This window comes from Rhinoderma darwinii, chromosome 6, assembly GCF_050947455.1.
Source record: "Rhinoderma darwinii isolate aRhiDar2 chromosome 6, aRhiDar2.hap1, whole genome shotgun sequence".
Taxonomy (NCBI): domain Eukaryota; kingdom Metazoa; phylum Chordata; class Amphibia; order Anura; family Rhinodermatidae; genus Rhinoderma; species Rhinoderma darwinii.
The window spans coordinates 96,592,999-96,617,793 of NC_134692.1; positions in this window are offsets into that span (position 1 = coordinate 96,592,999).

A 24,795-nucleotide genomic window follows, 5' to 3' on the forward strand; every position below is an offset into this window, starting at 1 on the left:
TTGGGAAATTGGGTGCTTATGTGCCTCCAGCACAACAGTTTTCTCCACTGCTCTAGTGGGCTCAAGTCATGCCAATCTGACACTGACCTGTATGTATCAGCTAGAGCTTTCAAAATAATAATAATAATAATAATAATAAAAATAATAATAATAATAATAATAGATTAAAAGGTAAAGCACCATTAAGAGAAATATCTGGCTAATCTGTAAGACAGAAAACCCCTAGACTGCTGTTCACCTGGACATGATAAATGAATCCTGTTGTGGAATGAGTCAAGGACACTGACATCAATCTATTTTCATTTCTTGTAGCTGTTAATATAATCGATAGTCTTGCTGATGAGCAAATGCTTGGTACTTGTTGTGTACCACTTAGATTAATGTCATATGCTGAACATCCCTCATGTTCCTGTTAACCCAATCCACAAAGCACAATTTACCAATCAACATATAAGCGTAGAGATCATTAGAACAAGCACATCTCGCTTTTTAATAAAGTCTTATAACACAGTAGTTAATGCCAATTGTTACCTTGTGGAAGAATTTAATTTTTTTACCTGGATTTGTGGCTCAGTGGTTGGCACTATTGCCTTGCAGCACTGGGGTCCTGGGTTCAAATCCAACCAAGGACAACATCTGCATGGAGTTTGTATGTTTTCCCTATGTTTGCGTGGGTTTCATCCGGGTACTCTGGTCACACTCCAAAAACATACCGATAGGGAATATAGATTGTGAACCCTGATATGGACAGTAAAACAGATGCACTGCGGAATATGTTGGCGCTATATATAGGGCCGTATTAAAAGTTTGTGCTGCCCTAGGCGCTTTTGGAGCTGACGCCCCCGATAACGCAGCTTTTCCATCGCAAAATGTGATAATTATTGTGGGTTTTACCTATCCATTAATTTCAATAGGGGAAACCTGCAACAGAAAACCAGCGATTCCACAACATAAATTGACATGCTGGGGATTAAAAAAAACTCACTGCAGGTCAATTTATGAACGATTTTTCAGTGGGTTATTTACACAACGGGTGGATGAGATTTGTTCAAATATCATCCACTCTACTGACACTGTATTATGCTGTGGATTTTTCACAATGAAATCTGTTGTGTAAAATCTGCAGTGTTTACACTAATTGTGGACGTACACTAAAGGAAATGCTCAGTGATGCCCGATTAACATTCCCTCCCCTGCCCCCATGAACACTGTGGCCCATTTCCCCTATTATTGATCAGGTCACAGTTTATTATTTAAAAAAAAAAAGAAACACTCTTGCAGTGGCCCCCCCTTCTTGACTGGATGCCAGTTACCTCAGTGCATCATCCTACTTTTAAAAGTTGGCCAATGAACGGAGGTAACCTGGGACCATGTGGTGTAAACTAACCACAGCTGTCACTGCTTAGTTTACTGTCACAGACCCAGAAAGGAAAGTATAATAATGGTTTTGCTTTTTTAGTTATTAGTGTTACTGATGTGTTTTTTTTTGTGTTTGTTTTTACAGGTTCGGTTGTTGGACTACGTCGGATTCGAGGACCACTTTGATAACGGCATTTTTATTTTCAATAAAATGGTTAAGGATGGTTGTGTGGGGGGCTTTTTGTCTATAAAATATTTTTTCTGTGTAGGTATTTGTTTTAACTTAATTCCTATTGCCTTAGTAATGGACGCTGTCTGAAATGCGGGGCATAGTGTTAGCCGGTGAAGATTATTACCATGGTACACACCGCCACCAGGGGTGCTAGGAAGAGCCGGGTACAATCCAGTACCGGACCATCTGAAGTGATGATTTGGTACTGGGGCAGATGCAGGCTGGTATTATCAGGCTGGGGAAGCCCAAAAACAATGGCCCTTCCCACCCTGGTAATGCTAGGCTGCAGCTGCTTTATTGTATCTAGCTGGTTATGAAATATAGGAAGAATCCAAGTTGTTTTCCAATTATTTATTTAAAGAAAACGACGTGGGGTCCCCCCCATTTTTCATAACCAGCCAGATACAACATAGCAGCAGCAGCCTAGCATTACCAGGGTGGAAAGGCCCATGTTTTTGGGACTTCCCAGCCTAATAATACCAGCCTGCGGCCACCCCAGTCCCCGACCATCACTTCAGATGGTCAGGTACTGGATCGTACCTGGCTCTTTCCGGAACCCCTGGTGGTGGTGGCTAACGATGTAATAATCAGGGGGTTAGTGTTACCACCGGCTAACACTAAGCCCAGCCTTAACAATGGGCGCTGTCTATCAGACAGCCACCATTACTAAGACAGTAGTAATATAGTTTCAAAAAATCAGACAGAATAAAATTTTTATTGAAATAAAACCCCATACACAACCCTCGTTAACCAATTTATTGAAAATAAAAACGCCGTCATCGAAGTAGTCCTCGAATCCGACCTAGTCCAATGACCGAACCTGTAAAAAAAAAAAAAAACACAAAAAAAACATTAGTAACATTAATAAGTAAAAAATCAAAACCATTATTATACTTGCCTTCCTGGGTCTATGACAGTTAGCTAAGCAATAATAGCTCTTAGCTATCATTGGTTCATTTACATCACATGGTCCCAGGTTACCGCAGTTCATTGGCCTACTTTTAAAAGCCAGTGAACTTAGGTAACCGGCCACCATGTGATGTAAACTAACCAATGACAGCTTAGAGCTGTCACTGCTTAGTTTACTAAGCCTTATAAGTGACACTGGAACACCCGAGATGTGCCAAAATTTTGGGGCATCTCTGGTGCCCGTGCCACTATAAACCTAGTGGATGGACTCCTTTAGATACAGAGGGAGTTACTAGTGTCGGCGGGGCTCAGCAATAAAGTTTCCGTTGATGCAGGTGGTCTTTTCTGATCCGGCCTGCTCCATTGGAATGACGGAAGGCGGCGCGGTGACGTTATCGCACCGCCTGCACCACAAGAAAGCGTTGAATGATGAGGAAGATAAATAAAAAAGCAAAAAGCACGGCGCCACATAGTGCAGGTCAGCAGGACTAAAAAGAAGTAGAGAACGTAGTTAATATGCTCACCACGTGGAAGTTGGTAAAGGCAATAGGTAAATCCACTAGTGCGGCTGCCAGGATCCAAGCCGGTGAAACAACCAGTCACCGCTAATTAGAACACATGGAGAAAATGAAAAAAGAAGGATCCTATAGGGCGCTGCTGCGTGGCTGGAGTAGATAGTCAATAATGGTAAGAAATATATAAAAACATATTTATTGAACACATGAAGGGCTACGCGTTTCAATACTGAACCAGTGTCTTCCTCAGGCCGTTAAAAGCATATGCAGAGGGGTTACTTATACACCTGTGAATGTTAAGCAAACAGGAAGGAAATGAGGATCAGGGGAGGAGGGGGAAGAAAGGTCAAAAGGTTAAATATGACGTCATGAATGACAGGTGTGTCAAAAGACTATCTTAGAATAAATCGCTATCAAACAAATTATTAAACAAATTATTATATGTCCAGGGGAAAGAAAAACGATATATAAATACACATATAACAGAATAGTGAGTCCTTTAAACTCCATATTTAAAGTAGTGAATAAGCACATGCATACTATAAAATGCAATCAAAAACCGGAATCCGTAATAGAAATGTGTAACGGAAAAAGGAGAATCAATTACATAAAATTGTCAAGAAATATATATCTAATAACAACTCTGTCGGTCTGTTAAAAAAAAAAATAATATATATATATATATATATACATTCAAAAAAAATATATATCCATAAACATACATTTATAAAAAATAGGAAAATACACATATATATATATATAAAAACACATGTATATTATTAGTGCTTAGGAATGGTTTATATCCCCAATACTAAATCATTCCGATTAAGCAATATTAAAAATGAAGGGAATAAAATTGTATAAAAATGTTAAAACCATCGGATATATAAAACGGGTGTACAGAAACGCAAGGTGTCACCGGTGGCCGAAACGACCTGACATGCGATTTTACGATCAGAAAGACACTAAAAATAGCTATCTATTCCTATGTACCGAACAATAAAGCAAATAAGAAACTGTAAATGTAAAAAGATCCTCAGTTCTTTGATTATTAGTAAATAATGAAGACCGTTCACATTACTATCACTATTGACAGCATGCAGAACGACCCTCAATGTAAATATTTGATTATTAATGCTCGAAATAATGCTGAAAAATATCTCTGTCAATAGGCAGCAAACCATCAATTAATAATGTCAAAAGTAACAGCATTAGAAGTGTGCCGTATTTAAGTGTCTGTGTTGTTTAAATGGCCTTCAATGATGGGAAGTGCCGATATTCCATTAATAACGAAATATCAAAGGGCTATTAGCAAAGTGCAGAATATTGATAGTCATATTTTTTTACCCCTAAATAGCCATCTGTGGGCAACAATCTGGTTATTATTAATAATAAAATGTATAATATATGCGCATGTACATATCGAATAATAAAAATAGGTAAAACAAATGTTACCTAAAGTATATATATGTAAAAAAAGACAAGAGAATAAATAGATAGATGTCAATAAATAAGCCGTATTTAAACGATCTGAAATAATCAAAAATATATATATATTAGTAGCAAAATCTCAGATGGCTATTTTTAGAGAAAAATAAAAATATTTAATAAAGTAGTTACTTGGGGGCAAACGAATGTCGATTTATTCTAAGATAGTCTTTTGACACACCTGTCATTCATGACGTCATATTTAACCTTTTGACCTTTCTTCCCCCTCCTCCCCTGATCCTCATTTCCTTCGTGGTTGCTTAACATTCACAGGTATATAAGTAACCCCTCTGCATATGCTTTTAATGGCCTGAGGAAGACACTGGTTCAGTGTTGAAACGCGTAGCCCTTCATGTGTTCAATAAATATGTTTTTATATATTTCTTACCATTATTGACTATCTACTCCAGCCACGCAGCAGCGCCCTATAGGATCCTTCTTTTTTCATTTTCTCCATGTACCCTAAGGATAGGGGTTAACTTGTTGTAACCGGAATACCCTTTTAATGTACTGGCATATATCTATGCACAGGCAGTTGTTAGGACATACCTAAGTATGCCCTAACAACAGGAAACATGGTAAGACAGCCATGGAGTCCTTCAATGGACCCTGGGCTGTCTGCCCATATATGGTATGTCCCTCAGTCCCTCAATCCCTGTGACGCAATCCAAGGGGCATCCCTCTTCGCATTTTCCCCTTGAATGCTGCGGTCAGATTTGATCACAGCATTCAGGGGAACAGCAGCGTAGATGAGAGGTTTCTCTGATCTCCACTGTTAGAGGGGCTGTGGGTGTGTAATACAGCCATTGCCCCGCTCACGACAATAAGTGTGCGCGCTCTGTCAGAATAAGGTTATGTGACCAGCGCTGCACTAATAAGCGGCGGCGCCGGCCCTGAAGACATAATATGTTTTTTTTTTAGTGTATCCACCATGTTCTCGGTCCTCCGTGCCGGCCACATCACCACATTCTGACCACGCGCACACTTGTCAAGAGCAGATCAATGACGGTATTTCACAGCTGCAGCCCCGCTCGCTACATTCATGTGTTACTATACTAAGCTGTGTGGCCGCACAGCTTAGTATTGCAATACATTAATTAACAGTATTGAACCGTTTGAGGGTGCACAGCATCTAAATAGTATCAATGCATCGTGCAACCTAACACTACACTACATTACATTAAACATATAGCAATACTTACCAGACCTGCTGCGCTGCCGTCCGCAATACTTACCAGACTTGCTGCGCTGCCGTCCGCTCCCCCTACAGTGCTTCTTAGACTGAGTCAAAGACATGTCCACTGTTATCGGATTGGCCACATCTACTCTGGCTAATTGATTAACAGAGAGGCGTGTCTTACAGACTAAGGAGCGCTGGTGAAGCGTACACCCCCTGACCTGTGAGTGACCTGACCGCTGGCCAGTCCGGTCACAAGTTAAGTTTTTAATAAATAAGTAAATACTATCCTCCAGCCCCCCCTGCTGGACGCCCTAGGCATTGCACCCCCAGTGCCAAGTGGTAAATACGGCCCTGCCTTTATAAGTAACAGAAATAAACCGACCTATGATTAATTGTAACAAAATAATTTCATTATCACTCCTGATGAATCAGGGATCACCTGCGAAACGTTGAGCTCCTGGTTTTATCTATTGTTCTATTTATGTATTTTACCAGTCTTTTGTTTAAAACTTTCTAAATGGGAAAAAAAATTAAAGTAACGTTTTGACCCAATACTGAGGCCTGGTCTGTTACTTTTTCACGGACATTCAAAGCCTTACTGATCTATACGATAACTTCACCAGCATGACGTATGATACAACAGGACTATTGGAGGACTATTTACAGACCAAGACTCGGAGGACGATCCCAGGTCCAACAACTGAAGATAAAATTTTATCCCATGTGAGTACAGCATTTCTATACTACATCTTTAAAACCTATATACTACACAATGGCGCGTGCTCTTTTTGCTTAATACTTTTTAGATATACTGGGGAAATACCGAATTTTCCTTGCACAGCCAGCCAGTGATATGTGGAAAGCCTGTCTACAAATTAGAATCACACTACCCGACCCAGTGAGAGAGCGCGGAAATACTTTGGCACACCTTTATCAAACTATGATATAATTAATTGAATCTTGAATATGATTTTAGAATAAATAGATCAAAAGCTTCTACTGCAATCATGTGGTATAAGTAACACAAATATTCTGTAGTTTAGAACTTTTCTTTTAACCCCTTCCCGACCACCCCACATAGATTAACGGACTGCAGCGCTAGTCCTTGTGCCTTCAGCCCGTAAATCTACATGTACTTCTGACAAAACGCACAGGCTGGGGGGCAGCCCGGCATCTCTCAGTAATAGCTGCTACTAGCAGCCTTAGTACAGAGGGAAGACATTGGGTCGGATCACAGCGGTGATGCCCGCCGATTAACCCCTTAAATGCGGCAGTCAATAGCGACCGTTGCATTTAAGGAGTTACAATAACGTCGGCACCCCACGACACGATTAGGTGCCGATGGTAGCTATGGCAACCGAAGGCCTAACAATGGCCTCCAGGGTCTATACGCAAGACCTAATACACTGCCTGTCAGTATGAAACTGAGAGGTATAATAAACACCAAAAAGATATCCCCATATGCTATAATAAAACAAGATCAAACGTATCTTAGAAAAAATACAAAATGACTTTATTAAGGACAGACAACACAGTTGATCAAGACGATTTTAAAAAAATATAACCACCCATAAAAACAATGTACAACAGTACACAGAAGACAGTGTTGAATATAAGGCAGGGCAAACAATGGTAGTATAACAATATCAACGACTATAAAGTATGTATACTGATAATAATCACCATAACAAGGGCCTATAAAATAGTCACAAAAATTGTAAAGTCACAGTCATGGAGAGGAAGCTCATTGAGACCTCAAGATACGCATACCAAAAGACCCACCATGCGCCATTCCACTGCCACAACACTGTCAGAACACCCCAACGCGCGTTTCGCACCTGGCTTCGTCAGGGGGTGCTGAAAGAGTGTGATCAGAGGATTTAAATAAGGGGTACACAGCTGAACGGTGTACCACACTTACTTGTCCATAGGATGTTCAGCTGGCGCCTGCACGAGGAGAGGCAGCACCTCAATCACGCAGTGCACGGCGTCCGGAAGTGAGCAGTGCGCAACTGCACAGAGCCCAAGTCCATGTTGCGCCGTGAACTACATGATGAACGGCCCCCCGCCCCGCGCATGCGCACAACAACCACAGACCACCGCATCCATCTTGGAATAGGGCAAGGCAACCGCAATTGCCCATATCCAAGAGATGGAGAGCGGTATGAATACATGAGCGCTATTCACAGTTAGAATATATTTATATATGTTTACTACATTACAAAATAGCAAAGGCATTCTAGATGAGAGTATATTTAGACATCCTGAAATGTACGGAAATAACATAAATCACACATTGGTTCCGATAGATCAAATACAGGCAACAGTATATCATGCAATAATATAGATGAACAAAGTGTACAGAGGGGGACCCAATGCATGCCTAGGAGCCCACTGTGCACACCAGTTAAAGATATTAATGTGAAATATCACCATATATACATATATGACCAAACATCATACCTGATTAGTTAGATGGATAAAAGTATATGAATGAAAGAAAAAAGTGTAAAAATAAAAATATAAATATATAAATTGTGACATAAGTGGTTTAAATGCATACATGACAAACAAGTAGATGTATGAAAAAATGCACATTTACAGTACATGTATATAAAGACAAAATAATCCTATATATTACAAATTGTAAACGTGCATGAACACTAATGTGAATATATGGCCATATGCATACACATATGACCAAAAATAAAATAAAAATAAATGTATGTGTATGAATGGACCATATAGGTCACAAAGAAATATATATATGTGAGTGTGAAAGAAAATATATAATATATGATAATAAGAGTGCAATTAGAGCACAAAAGTGAAACATCAAGAAAGATAATTCAAATAATAAAGAAAAAGTGAAAAAGACATATGAATAGAAAAAAGCATATGATAATCAAAAACGTGTTAGAGCAAAACATCCATCAATGTGGTAATGCATCCATGAAATTCCAGGATAAAAAAACAATCCACTCCAAGAATGCCTATATCAGACCTGATATAGGCATTCTTGGAGTGGATTGTTTTTTTATCCTGGAATTTCATGGATGCATTACCACATTGATGGATGTTTTGCTCTAACACGTTTTTGATTATCATATGCTTTTTTCTATTCATATGTCTTTTTCACTTTTTCTTTATTATTTGAATTATCTTTCTTGATGTTTCACTTTTGTGCTCTAATTGCACTCTTATTATCATATATTATATATTTTCTTTCACACTCACATATATATATTTCTTTGTGACCTATATGGTCCATTCATACACATACATTTATTTTTATTTTATTTTTGGTCATATGTGTATGCATATGGCCATATATTCACATTAGTGTTCATGCACGTTTACAATTTGTAATATATAGGATTATTTTGTCTTTATATACATGTACTGTAAATGTGCATTTTTTCATACATCTACTTGTTTGTCATGTATGCATTTAAACCACTTATGTCACAATTTATATATTTATATTTTTATTTTTACACTTTTTTCTTTCATTCATATACTTTTATCCATCTAACTAATCAGGTATGATGTTTGGTCATATATGTATATATGGTGATATTTCACATTAATATCTTTAACTGGTGTGCACAGTGGGCTCCTAGGCATGCATTGGGTCCCCCTCTGTACACTTTGTTCATCTATATTATTGCATGATATACTGTTGCCTGTATTTGATCTATCGGAACCAATGTGTGATTTATGTTATTTCCGTACATTTCAGGATGTCTAAATATACTCTCATCTAGAATGCCTTTGCTATTTTGTAATGTAGTAAACATATATAAATATATTCTAACTGTGAATAGCGCTCATGTATTCATACCGCTCTCCATCTCTTGGATATGGGCAATTGCGGTTGCCTTGCCCTATTCCAAGATGGATGCGGTGGTCTGTGGTTGTTGTGCGCATGCGCGGGGCGGGGGGCCGTTCATCATGTAGTTCACGGCGCAACATGGACTTGGGCTCTGTGCAGTTGCGCACTGCTCACTTCCGGACGCCGTGCACTGCGTGATTGAGGTGCTGCCTCTCCTCGTGCAGGCGCCAGCTGAACATCCTATGGACAAGTAAGTGTGGTACACCGTTCAGCTGTGTACCCCTTATTTAAATCCTCTGATCACACTCTTTCAGCACCCCCTGACGAAGCCAGGTGCGAAACGCGCGTTGGGGTGTTCTGACAGTGTTGTGGCAGTGGAATGGCGCATGGTGGGTCTTTTGGTATGCGTATCTTGAGGTCTCAATGAGCTTCCTCTCCATGACTGTGACTTTACAATTTTTGTGACTATTTTATAGGCCCTTGTTATGGTGATTATTATCAGTATACATACTTTATAGTCGTTGATATTGTTATACTACCATTGTTTGCCCTGCCTTATATTCAACACTGTCTTCTGTGTACTGTTGTACATTGTTTTTATGGGTGGTTATATTTTTTTAAAATCGTCTTGATCAACTGTGTTGTCTGTCCTTAATAAAGTCATTTTGTATTTTTTCTAAGATACGTTTGATCTTGTTTTATTATAGCATATGGGGATATCTTTTTGGTGTTTACTATGCATGGGGTCCCATATATGCAACTTTATTCATTGATATATGACCTTGAATTTATAGGTATTCTTTTTTTGGCTTAATTAATGAGAGGTATAATACCCTGCAAAACATAAGTATTGCAGGGTATTGTAACAATGATCCAACAGTTGGATCTTCAAGTCAAATAAAATAGTTAAAGTTTCAAGTAATAAACGTAAAAATCGCCGTTTTTCCCTTAAAAAAATGAAAAAAATAAATAAACTATGCATAATTGGTTTCACCGCGTCTGTAACGGCCTGTACAACGAACTATAAAAATATACCGTTATTCAACCCGCACGGTGAATGATGTAAAAAAAAAACAAAAAAAAAACCCAATACCGGAATCTCTATTTTTTGTCACTTCACCTCCCAAAAAATTGAATAAACAAAGATAAAAAAGTTGCATGTACCCAAAAATTGTACCAGTAAAAACTACAATTTAATCTGCAAAAAAACAAGCCCTCACACAGCTTTCTTGATGGAAAATTAAAAATGTTATGGCGACAAATACAAAATAATGTTTTGCAAACACTGTAAAACATAACATAAAGTAAATATGTCATTTATAGAGCACTGTGAACGCCGTAAAAACAAAACAAAACAATAAAAACCAATAGAAGAATTGCTGTTTTGTGGTCGCCACACTCTCAAAAAAAAAAAACAGAATAAAAAGTGATCAAAAACTCACATTTACATCAAAATGGTACAAAATTTTTTTTACAGGTTGTTCCACTACAAATAAGCGTAAATTTTTTTTATGACTCTCAGAATATGGCGACACAAACGCTGAGTGTTCCAAAAGCAGGTGAGATCAGGCACCATTTATCAGTGCGACACTGGCCCCACATCTGCGGATTATTTATTTACCCCATTATTATACCACCTCATTATGCCCTGATGTACTTTGCCCAGCTTACATATGCCCCCACATTATAAACTGAAATAACAGTAAAAGCCACAAACAGAACTACTACCAGGCAAAATCCACGCTCAAAAAGCTAAATGGCGCTTCCTCCCTTCTGAAACCTACAGTGTGCCCAAACATCAGTTTACGTCCACATATATGGCATCGCCATACCCGGGAGAACCCGCTTAACAGTTTATGAAGTATTTGTCTTTAGTGGCAAAAACTGGGCACAACATATTGTGCACTAAAACGGTATATCAGTGGAAAATGTGTAATTTTCACTTTGCCCCAACCTCTGCGTATAATTTCTAATGAAAAAAAAACACCTGTGGGTTCAGAATGCTCACTATGCCCCTTAAAATGCCCTCTGGGGTGTAGTTCCCCGTCCCTTCTACCTGTATCCCATGCTAACTTGTTCCAGTGCGTTAAGAGTTGGAGTCGTGTTGTGCTGTATACTACACCTTCCTTGTTACATCGGGCCTGGTGCCTGCCTGCTGCCAAGGTCCCTTCCAAGCCTACCATCGCTACTGTCTGAAGTTACCACAGGTACCCTTATCCATACTATAGACTTTGACTCGGTATCCTGTTGGCCAGCTGCTGTCCAGCTTCGGCAGTACGGCCCAGTGGGTCCATGCACCCATCGTGACACATGAGCTCCAAAATCCCAATAGCGCTCCTTCCCTTCTAAACCTTGCCGTGGGTCTAAACAGTAGTTTATTATCACATATGGGGTATTGCCGTGCTCAAAAGAGTTTGCTTTACAAATGTTGCAGTGCTTTTTCTCCCATATCTATTGTTAAAATGGAAAAATCGGAGCTAAAACTGCATTTTATCAGAAAAAAACTTAGATTTTAATTTTTAAGGCCTAATTCCACTAAATACAGGAAACAAACAGCTGGATCAAAATGCTCACTATACCCCTAGATAGATTCCTTAAGGGGTGTAGTTTCCCAAATGGGGTGTTTCTATTGTTTTGGTACCTCGGGGCATTGCAAATGGGACATGACACCTGAAAACCATTCCAGCAAAACTGGAGCTCCAAAAGGCAAATAGCGCTCCTTCCCTTCTGAGTCCTGCAATGGGTCCAAACAGCACCGTTTATTACCACATATGTGGTATTGCCATAATCAGAAGAAATTGGTTTTCAAACGTTGGGGTGCTTTTTCTCCTTTATGCCTTGTAAATATTGATAATTTCTACATTTTATTGGAAAAAATGCTCACTATACCCTTCTATAATTTCCTTGAGGGGTGTAGTCTGCCAAATGGTTGCTTTTTGGGGGTATTTCCACTGTTTTGGCCCCACAAGACCTCTTCAAACTTGACAAGGTGCCTAAAATATATTCTAATAAAAAGGAGGAACCAAATCAATTAGGTGCTCCTTTGCTTCCGAGGCCATTGTTTCAGTCCATTAGCACACTAGGGCCAGATGTGGGATATTTCTTAAAAACGGCTGAATCTGGGCATTAAATATTGAGCTGTGTTTCTCTGGTAAAACCTTCTGTGTTACAGAAAAAAATAGATTAAAATGGATTTTCTTTAAAAAAAAAATTACATTTAGAAATTTCACCTCCACTTTGCTTTAATTCCTGTGAAACACCTAAAGGGTTACAAAACTTTCAGAATGCTGTTTTAAATACTTTGAGGGGTTTCGTTTTTTTAAATGTGGTGATTTATGGGGACTGTCTAATATATAAGGCCCTTAAAGCCACTTTAGAAGTGAACTGGTCCATAAAAAAATAGGTTTTGGAATTTTTCTTGAAAATGTGAGAAATTGCTGCTAAAGTTCTAAGTCTTGTAACGTCCTAGAAAAATAAAAGGATGTTCAAAAAAGAATGCCAACATAAAGTAATGGGAAATGTTAACTAGTAACTATCTTGGGTGCTATTACTATCTGTTTTACAAGCAGATACATTTAAATTTAGAAAAATTCTATTTTTTGCAAATTTTCTCTATATTTTGGGTGTTTTCCACAAATAAATACAGAATTTATTGACCAAATTTTTCCTCTAACATAAAATACAATATGTCATTAGAAAACAATCTCAGAATGGCTTGGATAGGTAAAAGAATTCCGGAGTTATTACCACATAAAGTTTCACGTCAGATTTTAAAAAATCGGCTGCGTCCACAAGGCCAAAACAGGCTGTGTGCTGAAGGGGTTAAGTAGAATGGATTTTTATAAAACATTACCAACATGTGTGAAATCCACATTTGTAAATATTCATATTAAATGTTATTGGCAGTACCGTATTTTGTTTTAATCTGAACCTTATTAATTAAAGGAACGCTCTAGACAAATCTGAATTAGGCTAGGCTGCAATACCAAACACAGTGCAGGGACTTGAAAAATAAGAAAGAAAAGCAGACCCTTTTTCTAAGCTCATACAACACTTTAACCCATTCCCACATTTAGACATACTTACCACAATAGGATGCAATAGTACATGCAATGGGTGGCACAGGAGCCGTCATCCCGTTGCATCTCCAGGTGTTTAACCCATTAGATGATGCAGTCAATAGCGACCATGGCATCTAAGTGACTACAGAGAGAAGGGCTCTCTCTGTCACCCTATTGGTGCCCTGCAACATATTCGCAGAGAGCGGATGGGGTTGCAATGGCAGCCTGGGGCCTAACATGGCTATTTTCCAAAGATGTGGCCTAAGGCTGGGTTAACTCTACAGAATTTGCGCAACGTAATTCTGCGTGGAAATTCTGCAGCATTTCCAGTAGCAGCAAAGTGAATGAGATTTAGAAAATCTCATGCCCACGTTGTGGAAAAAAAATGCAGAAAAGTCATATGGAATGTGTTCTGCAGTGCGACTCTCATGTTCTCAGCATGTCAATTTACACTACAACACGGAGCATAAATTCCGCAACAGATTTGTTTTTTAGAGCATTAATGCAGTAGAAACACGGTAAAAACTGCTAGAAATCCGCAGGTGCACATATAATTTGCTATAATCAATGTTTAACACTAAATCCACAGGTAAAACCGCTGCAGAAAAAACTCAACGTTTCCGTAGCTATATGCTCAGCAAAAATTTGCTGCAGATTATGCGCAGCATGTCCTGTGTGTGTGTTCCTACCCTAAGGCCAGGTTCTCACATAGTGTAAACGCTGCGGAATTTACGCAACGGAATTTTGTGTGGAAATTCCGCAGCAAAATGGATGAGATTAGGAAAATCTCATGCCCACGCTGCGGAAAAAAACTGCAGTGGAATTTAAATCCGTAGCATGTCAATTAATGCTGCGTTTTTGTTGACTTTTTTTCTTTTTTTAAAAAAAAATCTATTTATTGAATTTAATCAACAGTACAAAACAGCGAGAACAGCTCCTCAAGTCATAGTAAAAGGTTCCAATCAAGGCACAGACAGATTTATCAATAAAGCATAGGATGTACATTACATGGGATGATAACGGTGCAGTTGGTACTATGTAGAAAAGTAGACCACAAATCAAAGGGTTAATAATAAAATGCATCTGGAAAATGACTTGACTATGTTTTAAGCAGGTGTGATACATCTGGTAACAGGTAGGGGCAGGATAAAGGGGGGAGGGAGGGAATGGGGAACAATGGGTATAACATAACAGGGAAACAGTGCCACTTGTAGATAAAAGTGCATAAGCAAATAAAGTAAATACATTTTATTGCACAGGTTCTCGACAAGGTCTAGAGATGAGATGTCACGATAAGCAAAACAGAGGGGTTGGTAATAATCAGATAAAAGTTTGTGGTATTCTCTCTAGAAGTGAATGGGGAGGAACATGTAAGAATAGAGCTTCTATGTGTTAGTTACTCAAAAAACTATATATATATATATATATATATATATATATATATACACACACAAGGTTTCTGGGTTGTCCAGTCTTTCCACATCCGAGTGAATCAATGATGTATGCGAAGTTCCCAATGGGTAAATTTCTCCAATCTAGCTATTTGTTCTACCTTGGAGACCCAGTGCAGAACAGAAGGGACTTCAGTGAATTTCCAATGTAGCGGAATGAAAAGGTGTGCCGCAGCAATCAACAACCTCATGAACTTTAATGAGTGCTTAGGAAAAACCCTGGGAAATAAAGCTAGCAGAGCAACCTGTGGGGATGCAGTAAGTGTGGTGCCACAAACAGCATTTACATGCCGGAAAATCTGTTGCCAAAATGTTAAGACCTCAGGACACTCCCACCAGATATATAGGAAGGTGCCTCTACCACTATTACATCTCCAACATGTGTCTGATGTGGAACCATACATCTACTTCAATCTAACCGGCGTAAGATATCATCTACAGAGAACTTTATACGTTTTTTATTTGATGAAAGCTCCCTGTGTTGACCTGTCCTGGGGAAGAAATTTGCGTATATGTTTGCAAAAAAAAGCTGTATTGTAAAGTGGAGAGGTTCTGAATCCCAAGGAGGGATCTGGTATTTTCCCTGGAAGGGAATGAGCCGTCTGACTCCAATATATCCATAGGTGTGCGGGTACTGCGCTTAACTGGTAAGGGTAAGGTCTGGTATCCTGGGTCTAAAGCAGGGACACAATCCCTTATTTGCGACACTGGAGAGGGGTAAGAAGAGCACAGGGCCCTAATATGAGGGTCTCTCCAGGTAGTGATCGTAGCTTTATAAGTGTGTTTGAACCTGTTGTATCTGGATTATCTGTAGAATCTTCAAGAACCATCTGTTGAAAAGGTCTGCGTGCTATCTCCTCCTCAATGGCAACCCAATGTTTGTGTGTAGGACACATTATCCAATCAATTTCCTATTTAAATGTACCGCCTTGTAATAGTTGGCTAGTTGGGGAGACCGATCCCTCCTTTGCCTGTGGGCAATTGTAAAATTTTGTGAGATATTCTAGGTTTGGAACTGCCCCAAATATAATCTGAGCAAATCTTACGATAAATATGGAAGAACCTAAGAGGGAGAGATATAGGTAGGGTTTGAAATTTGAAGGTGATTTTGGGGGATATTAATGAGTTTAACATATTTTTCTTACCAAACCAAGAGAGACAGGTAGGGGACCAAGATAACAGTATTGTAGGTATTGATGCCAGCAGTACTTTGTAATTAAGGGCATAAAGCTGCTTTGAATTAGGAGAGATATTGATCCCTAAGAATTTAATACACCTTTTGGGCCAAGAGAAAGGGAACTTCCGCTTTAGTATCTCTAGTAAGGACAAAGGCATGGAAATATTAAGTGCTTGAGATTTTGAGGTATTGATTTTAAAATTAGACACAAATCCAAACCCCTCCAGCACAGTCTGGATTGCGGGAAAGGCAATAATAGGATTAGAGACCACAAGCAGAAGGTCGTCAGCATAAGCAACCAATTTGTATTCCTGTTTCCTACAAGTCAGACCTCGCACGAAGGTATCTTGTCGTAATAATTAAAGGAGCATTTCCATCACAAAAATTAATAACAAGGGCGAGAGAGGACAGCCCTGACGTATACCGTTGTTGATCACAACTGCTTTTGAGAGAGTGTCGTTGACTTTAATGGTTGTGCTAGGGGGCGCAAACATACCAAAAATCCAGATAATAAGTTTGGGAGGGAATCCAAATTTCTCAAGTGTGCATCTCATAAAAGGCCAAGCTACCCTGTCGAATGCCTTTTCGGCATCGGTACTGAGCAAAATAAGGGGTGTGTTATAGAATTCAGCACTTTGTACGTGTTATCCCTACCCTCTCTACCAGGTACAAAACCAGTTTGGTCTAGGTGTATGAGATGAGTTAATGCAGGTTGAATTCTGGACAACAAAATTATGGCGTAGAGTTTAAGGTCAGCGTTGAGAAGGGATATGGGGCAGTAGTTGGAGCAATTAGCAGGGTTTTTGCCTGATTTGTGGATCAACGTAATCTGTGCCGCTAACGTTTGTGGTAGGAAGGGAGATCCCTCCATAGCCGAACTAAACGACTATAGGGGGAAAGCAGCAAGGACTTCACCAAAATAAGAGTAATATTTAAGACCGTCTGGTCCAGGAGCTTTCCCGTTAGAACTTGTACTTATAGCAGTACGAAGTTCCTCCAAAGTAATTGGGCTATCCATTTGTGTAGCAAGAGTCTCAGACACAGTGGGGAGGGCGATATCCTCTAGGAAAGCCTAAGACGCAACATCTCTTTGTTTCAAGAGGTCTTCAGATTCTTGGGAGTTAATATTGTAAAGCTTAGTATAGTATCCTCGGAAAGTTTCCGCTATTCGTTCTATGTCCGAGACTTCTGCACCTCCTTCAGACTGAACTGATAAAATTCTGGTCTTGGCCTGACGTTGCCTAAGCTTTGCTAGCATAAACCGTGTAGGTTTATCACTGTGAGCGAATAATTTTTGTGTGGATGAAATATAAAGTTTGGCCGAGTAAGAGTTAAGTACGTTTTTCAGTTTGTTTCTCAGTTGTGTGAGTTGAGCTAAATGGAAGTCACTGAGTGATTTCTTATGTAATTTCTCCAAACATTTTATTTTATTTGTTAAGTCTGTAGACGCCTTCGCTCTTATTTTGTTATGATGGGCAGTAATGGCTATGAGTTCTCCCCTAATGACTGCCTTATGAGATTCCCATAAAATGTGAGGGGAAATATCATGCATATCATTCATGCAGAAGAATTCTTGCATTTTCAGTTTGATACGGTCCTTGACCTCGGGAAGGTCCAACACTGTCTCATTCAGTAACCAAACAAAGCTTTTAGGCGTGCGGTCAGGAGATTCAAAAGTAAGGAAAACGGGGGAGTGGTCAGAATGTACCATTGTGTCAATGGTCGCTTTGGTGCAATATTTTAAGTGTTGCGAAGAGAGGAATATGTAGTCTAAGCTGTGATAGGATTGGTGGGGTGATGAAAGGTGACTATAGTCTTTGGTACCAGGGTTGAGGAAACGCCACGCGTCTGATAACTCGGCTCTATGAAATAGTTTCTTAATGGCGGCTAACGTCCTATAGGAAAGAGTGGAAGTACCTGTCGAAGAATCCAGAGTAGGGTTAAGGGAAATATAGAAATCACCTGTAAGAATAACTATAACTTCTGAAAAGTCCAGAAATTGACCTAGAGTCTGGCTTAGCTATGGGAGTTGGGAGGTGTTTGGCACATAGAAATTGGCAATAGTAAAAGTTTGATTATCTATTTTACCCTTCACAGGCACATATCTCCCCTCTGGGTCAGACATGCCACCCAGAAGTACATTTTTTTAATTCCTTTGAAAGCCTATGCTGACTCCCCTGCTGGCTGCAAAGGGGAATGAACTATGGAAACATGTTGGGAAAGTGGAATTGGAAAGATTGGGGGTATGTTGATGTGGGTTTCTTGTAAACAGCATATCTGTGTTTTTTCTTTCAAAATGTTACCTCTTTTAGAAGGTGAATTTAGACCCCTTTTGTTGTACGTAAATTTTCGTACTGGAGCCATATGATAAAATTACCATTTTAGCATAGGCTACATGACATCTCACTCTGGGTTAGAAATTAAAATTAAATTTAACATCCCATGTGTAAGGCCGTGCAATTATAGTCAGGAGGAGAAACAAGGGGCATAACAGTGGATTAAAGAAGAACATCACGGTGTAATTTTTATTCTGTCCTGTGGAAACAATAGGTCATCGGAATGTTACCAAAATGAGATAAAAACGCGTAAAAACCTGAATGGTTGAAGTTGTGAAGAAAGTACAGTCAGCAGGCGGAAAACACAACCTCAATTGTAAAGTGGAAATTTAGTTAGATACTTAGAATTCAAATATATGAATTCTGAATGAACTAATGGAACATAAATGAGTTTGCTATCCAGGACATACTGAACCCCATGGACAAATAGTTATCACCCTTGCCTGACAAGTAAAATGCGGTAGCTGTATACAGAATTGCAGGGCTGGTTCAGTAGTTTAAATCTTTCATAATAAAACATCTGCAAATAGCATGGCATAAATAACCTGTAGTAGAAGCAGACTTTGAACCGGCTCTCCAACAGTACAGCACATCTTGTAGAATGGTTATAAGTCTGCAGTGTGAGGACAGCACTGCTCACACGACGACCAAGGCGTCCTGCATGGACAAGGGAATGCACAATAGAAACAAAAGAAAACATCAAGATAACAAAATGATAACAGTCGGAAATACCAGTACGCTCACAGAGAGCGAGGAGACAGGGAGTTCGTGAAGTGGTCACAGAGAAAAAATGAACGAAGAGTCCAAGCGACACCTATATCCCAGCCTCGGTCTCCAGTCAGTAGCCTTTTAGGCGTCAGTTTCCCAGATTTATTTCTTGGACCTAGATGAATTACTCGTGCCGTCATGTTCCCACGGTGTCGAGAGAACAATTTATGGCAGAGAAGGGGCATCTGAAACAGCCAACCAGCTAGTGATTTGGAGATCGGGAATGTCCATAAAATTCTGTGAGATCCAGAGGGGTTCCTATTACAAACTTACAGCTAGTTGTAGAGATCAGAAGGCCAAACGGGAAGAGTTAACGAAAAGCGATGCGCCTGGTTTCTTAAGTGTTCGGTCAGAGGTTTAAGTAGTTGTAATGACGGGGTAGGGAGACAGACAGGTGAGCCCTAATCTACCCGCCACTCAGTCCCTGCCTACTTGCAATGACCCGTCCTAGGCGACGGCGTACAACTGGGCGACGGTCCCTACGCTCAATAAGTGCACGACAGACAAACAGACAAGGGTACACAGAAGCTAAGGGAAATGGGGCAGTTGCCCACGGCAACACAGTGAGCAACAAGAGTAGTGAACGAGCCGAGTCAAACCAGGAGTGCACGAGGTACCAAACGCAGAGCAGGAGAGTAGTCAGAAAGCCAGGGTCAAAAATGAAGCAAGGTCAATAATGATAGCAGGAGCAGCAGAGCAAGGAAACAGAAAAGAATCACAGGCAAAGGAGGAGCAGGAAATGCAAGTATAAATAGACAGAGGGCGGGAGCTAGCTCCGTCTGGCCAGGCTGTGATAGGCTCTCCCACTCCTCAGCCTCCCAGCCTGACTGGTAGAAGATCGTGTCACTCTCTCAGACTTAGGAGCAGGTGCAGACTGATTACCCACGGGTGTCGACACAGAAGCTGTGTCTGGCAGATCCTTTACAGTACCCCCCCCCCCTTTTAAGAGGGGCCACTGGACCCTTTCTAGGTGGACCTGGCTTATTGGGGAAGCGAAGATGGAACCTCCTGAGCAATACCCCAGCGTGAACATCCCGGGCGGGTACCAAAGTCCTCTCCTCAGGCCCGTATCCTCTCCAATGGACCAGGTACTGGAGGGAGCCTTGGACCATCCTGCTGTCCACAATCTTGGCCACCTCGAATTCTACCCCTTCAGGGGTGAGAACAGGGACCGGAGGTTTCCTCGAGGGAGCCAAGGACGGGGAGCAGCGTTTAAGGAGGGAGGCATGAAACATGTTGTGTACTCGAAAAGACGGAGGTAACTCCAGTCGGAAGGAGACAGGGTTAAGGACTTCAATGACCTTGTACGGCCCTATATGTCGGGGAGCAAATTTTTTGGACGGGAGTTTAAGGCGCAAGTTTTTAGAAGATAGCCACACCAGATCCCCGACCACAAACAAAGGGTTAGCAGAACGTCTTCTATCTGCCTGAGTCTTTTGTATGCTCTGGGCTCAGACTGTGCACAGTTCCTGATGAACAACATCTACCTCGGGATTGTTGGAACTACCAGGTGAAACGGAGGAGAACCGTGGATTAAACCCAAAATTACAGAAAAAGGGGGAGACCCCTGACGAGTTACTGACCCGGTTATTAAGGGAAAATTCGGCGAGGGGAATGAAGGAGACCAAATCATATGTACAGTCAGAGATAAAACACCTTAAATATTGTTCTAGAGACTGATTAGTCCTCTCAGTTTGGCCATTAGTTTCAGGATGGAAGGCAGAGAAGGACAGATCGATCTCCAACTTTTTACAGAAGGCTCTCCAAAACAATGAAACAAATTGTACCCCTCTGTCAGAAACAATATTGACAGGAACCCCATGGAGATGCAAGATGTGTTTGACAAACAAGGTAGCTAACGTCTTAGCATTGGGTAGTTTCTTGAGGGGCACAAAGTGGCACATCTTACGGAAACGGTCTACTACAACCCACACCACCGACTTGCCTTGAGATGGAGGCAAATCGGTGATAAAATCCATGGAGATATGGGTCCAAGGTCTCTGGGGAATGGGCAAAGAACATAGTAAGCCCGCTGGTCGGGACTTTGGAGTCTTGGGCCTAGCACAAATTTCACAAGCGTCGACGTAGGCCTAAACGTCTTTAACCCCTTCCCTCTTTAGCCACTTTTGACCTTCCTGACAGAGCCTAATTTTTCAAATCTGACATGTGTCACTTTATGTGGTAATAACTCCGGAATGCTTTTACCTATCCAAGCGATTCTGAGACTGTTTTCTCGTGACACATTGCACTTTAAGTTACTGGCAAAATTTGCTCGATAACTTCAGTATTTAATTGTGAAAAACACCAAAAATTAGCGAAAAATTGCAAAAATTAGCATGTTTCTCAAGTTGAATGTATCTGCTTGTAAGACAGGCAGTTATACCACACAAATTTGTTGCTAATTAACATCCCCCATATGTCTACTTTAGATTGGCATTGTTTTTTGAACATCCTTTTATTTTTCTATGACATCACAAGGCTTAGAACTTTAGCAGCAATATCTCACATTTTCAAGAAAATTTCAAAAGGCTATTTTTACAGGGGCCAGTTCAGTTGTGAAGTGGCTTTGAGGGCCTTATATATTAGAAACCCCCAAAAAGTCACCTCATTTTAAAAACTTCACCCCTCAAAGTATTCAAAACAGCATTTATAAAATGTCTTAACCCTTTACACATTTCACAGGAATGAAAGAAAAGTAGAGGTGAAATGTACAAATTTCATATTTTTTTGCAGAAATAAAATTTTAATACAATTTTGTTTATAACACAGAAAGTTTTACCAGAGAAATGCAACTCAATATTTGTTGCCCACTTTCTGCAGTTTTAGGAAATATCCCACATGTGGCCGCAGCGTTCTACTGGACTGACGCACCGGCCTCAGAAGCAAAGGAACAACTAGAGGATTTTGGGGCCTTATTTTTGTTAGAATATATTTTAGGCACCATGTCAGGTTTGAAGGGCTCTTGCGGTGCCAAAACAGTAAAAATCCCCCAAAAGTGACACCATCTGGGAAACTACACACCTCAAGGAAATTATCTAGGGGTATAATGAGCATTTTGACTGCACAGGTTTTTTACAGAAATGATTGGAAGTAGGCCGTGAAAATGAAAATCTACATATTTTTCAAAGAAAATGTAGGTTTAGTGATTTTTTTTCTAATTTCCACAAGGACTAAAGGAGAAAAAGCACCACAAAATCTGTAAAGCAATTTCTCCCGAGTAAAATAATACCCCACATGTGGTAATAAACGGCTGTTTGGACACACGGCAGGGCTTAGAAGAGAAAGAGCGCCATTTGGCTTTTGGAGCTCAAATTTAGCAGGAATGGTTTGCGGAGGCCATGTCGCATTTACAATGCCCCTGAGGGGACAAAACAGTGGAAACCCCCCACAAGTGACCCCATTTTGGAAACTACACCCCTTGAGGAAATTATCTAGGGGTATAGTGAGTGTTTTGACCCCACAGGGTTTTTGCATAAATTATTGGAAGTAGGCCATGAAAATGACAATCAAAATTCTTTCAAAGAAAATGTAGGTTTAGCAAATTTTTTCTCATTTCCACAAAGACTGAAGGAGAAAAAGCACCACAAAATTTGTAAATCAATTTCTCCCGAGTAAAACAATACCCCACATGTGGTAATAACCGGCTGTTTGGACACACGGCAGGGCTTAGAAGGGAAAGAGCGCTATTTGGCATTTGGAGATCACATTTAGCAGGAATGGTTTGCGGAGGCCATGTCACATTTGCAAAGGGGACAAATCAATGAAAACACCCAAAAAGTGACTCCATTTAGGAAACTACACCTCTTGAGGAATTCATCTAGGGGTGTAGTAAGCATTTTGACCCCACAGATGTTTCATAGAATTTATTAGAATTGGGGAGTGAAAATAAAAACAATCCTTTTTCTTCAATAAGACGTAGCTTTAGCGCAAATTTTTTCATTTTCTCAACAAATAAAGGAAAAAAAGAACCCAACATTTGTAAAGCTATTTCTCCCGAGTACGGCAATACCCCATATGTGGTCATAAACTGCTGTTTGGGCAAATGGCAGGGCTCAGAAGGGAAGGACCGCCATTTGGAGTGCAGATGTTGCTGGATTGGTTTCTGGGTGCCTGTGGGCCTAAAACAGTGGAAAATCCCCAGAAGTGACCCAATTTTGGAAACTACGCCCCTCAATGCATTTACCTAGGGGTCTAGTAAGCATTTTAACCCTGCAGGTGTTTTGTAGAAATCATGTTGCAGAGTGAAAATTGGATTTTTTCCATAGATATGCCAATATGTGGTGCCCGGCTTGTGCCACCATAACAAGACAGCTCTCTAATTATTACGCTGGGTTTCCTGGTTTTAGAATCACCCTACATGGGACACTAATGTTTTGCCTGGACATTCAACCAGGCTCAGGAGTGAAAGCGTACCATGTCAAATTGAGGCCTAATTTGGCGATTTACAAAGTGTTGGTTCACAACTGCAGAGGCTCAGATGTGAAATAATAAAAAGAAACCGCTGAGAAGTGACCCCATTTCGAAGCTACACCCCTCATTTATTAAGGGGTGTAGTGAGAATTTTCACCCCACTGGTCTTTTCCATAAATGATTGCGCTGCGGATGGTGCAAATTAAAAATGTATATTTTCCCCTAGATATGCCATTTCAGTGGCAAATATGTCATGCCCAGCTTATGACGCTGGAGACACACACCCCAAAAATTGTTAAAAGGGTTCTCCCGGGTATGACGATGCCATATATGTGGAAGGAAACTGCTGTTTGGGCACGCTGTAGGGTTCAGAGCGGAGGGAGCGCCATTTGGCTTTTGGAGAGCGGATTTTGCTTGGTAGTAGTTTTGTTTGAGTATTACTGGTGTTTCCGTTTATAATGTGGGGGTACATGTAAGCCGGGCGGAGTACATCAGAGGCATAGTCAGGTGGTATAATAATGGGGTAAAAAAATTATAAAATGATACATAGATGTGTATTACGCTGTGAAGCAATCCTTTCTGCACAGACCAGTGTCGCACTGATATATGGTGTCCTTTCTTATTCCCCTTTTGGTCCACACTCGGCACCTTTGCAGTTTGGGGAATTTTGCGGGGAAGTGTTGTCCTGGTATAATACGGGCACCCTCGTTTCCAGCAGATATGTTTGGGCCCTCCCCTTCCTGGTTCCCTAATTTTAGGTCCTAGATAAATCGCCTCTTGAAACAGAAGAAACGTTCCCCTCGGGCCGGCACAACCGCATATTTTTTTATTTCCTGACTTATTGGAGCCTTAACTATTTTTATTTTTTCATAGACGTAGTGGTATGAGGGCTGGTCTGTTGTGGGACGAGCTGTAGTTATTGGTACCATTTTGGGGTACATGCAACTTTTTGATCACCTTTTTATCCTATTTTTTGGGATGCCAGGTAAACAAAAAAACGCAATTCTGGCACAGCTTTTTTAGTTTTTTTTATACAGCGTTCGCCATGCGTTATAAATTACATGTTACCTTTAT